Source organism: Orycteropus afer, unplaced genomic scaffold (genome assembly GCF_000298275.1).
Source record: "Orycteropus afer afer isolate SDZICR_OR568_19922 unplaced genomic scaffold, OryAfe1.0 scaffold00007, whole genome shotgun sequence".
In the NCBI taxonomy this organism is placed as follows: Eukaryota; Metazoa; Chordata; class Mammalia; order Tubulidentata; family Orycteropodidae; genus Orycteropus; species Orycteropus afer.
In genome coordinates this window covers 14,914,586-14,916,398 of record NW_006921594.1, presented here as the reverse complement: position 1 = coordinate 14,916,398, position 1,813 = coordinate 14,914,586, and positions in this window count along the sequence as shown.

Genomic DNA, 1,813 nt, shown 5'->3' with positions numbered 1-1,813 from the left:
TGCACAGGGAGACAGCTCAGGGGGCAGGAGTGCATGGAGGGATGGACACAGGGAAGGGGTAACTATCGGGAGGAAGTGGGAGGGGAGCTGTTGCATTGGGGTAAATTGTAGTCCATGTCATGAGACAACGTGTGTGTGAACTGCTGTGTGGAAAGTGAATTTGCTCTGTAAACTTTCACCCAAATCACAATTAAAAAAACAAAACAAAAAAAAAATATTTTATACTTCCTCCTTTTCCTTTGTTTACAATTTATGTGAATGATCTCTTAGGATGGAATGGGGGGATTATAGTATGGTACCTGGCTAAAAATCTTTGCTTGAAAGTAAGATTTTCTACAAGTCTAATGAATTGATAGGAGTTCAACTGATAGGAATCCCTGGGTGACACTAATCCTTAAGCACTCAACTATGAGCCAAAAGGTTGGCAGTTGGAACCGTACAGAAACATCCTGGTCATCTGCTTCTGGAAGGTCACAGCCTTGAAAACATATGGAGCGGTTCTACTCTGCACTCATGGGGTCACCGTGAGTGGGGATTGCCTTGACAGTAACAACAACAAGCATCAATTGATATCTCCAACAGTTTCCTTCCTTGACCTCTTAGAGAAACACTTGCACATCTAGCCAAGAGGAAATGTATGCTATTCACTGTACTAGTGCTCATAATACTGAACAATTGGAAAAATCTAAATGTATATCATCATACATTTAGTTGTTAAATAAACTATGATATATAAAATTACAGTTAAGCAATGAAAGAGGGAAGGTATTGAAGTGGAAAAGATATTTAAGATGTTTTTTGAGTAGAAATTACAAGCTGCAGAATGTCACACATACATGTATGTATAATATACATAATAAACAACTTTATAAAATACAATACAGATTTTTCTATGGCTATAGAAACATGTATGTATGCACAGATCTGTGTATTTATATATATGTAAATACATGGGGAAAGGTTGAATATAGCAGACTTGAAACGAAGACTTGGCAAACTTTTTCTGTAAAGGGCCACATACTAAATATTTTTGGATTTGCTGGCCGTACCATCTCTGTTGCAAGTATTTAACTTTACCATATGGCACAAAAACAGCCATAGACATTATGCATATACATGGGCACAGCTGTGTTCTGGTAAAACTTTATAAAAAACAGGCAGAGGGCCAAATTTAGTCCAATGATCATAGTTTGCCAACCTCTGTTCTAAACTAAAAATAGTGGTTACCTCTATTGAAGAGGGGATGAAACAGAGAAAAATGGCTCCAAATACCCTTTGTATAACAAATATTTTTGTAATGCCCTTTTTACTATACTATCCATAATAGAAATTCACTGATCATACAATTTATCCTCAAAAATAATTTCATAAAAGAGCAATGTAACATCCTAACTGTAATATAAAGCAGAAATAAAGGAAATAGGCATTTCAATATGTAAGTATCTAGGTGTGAGTATATAAAAAGGCTTAATGAAATAAACAGATGCTGCATCTTTACCTGAATCACAGGGAATGCAACAATACAAACACAGACCAATGCACGTATGTTGTATGAAGAAGTCAAATATCCCATGTGATGTAGATATAGGTGACATGATTTTCTGAAATGGTAAACAACTCTCGATAAAGCTCAGAACATAACACAGTCAAATATTATCTTGTTACATGTGGCAAATGCATTATTGGAAAATTCAAAGTATATTAAAAATATGCAAAAAATAATCATATACAGGGTTGGCAGACAATGGGCCTCTCGAAGAGTATGAAGGGATGGACACTGGGAGGAGGTAACTATGGGGAGGAAGTGGGAGGG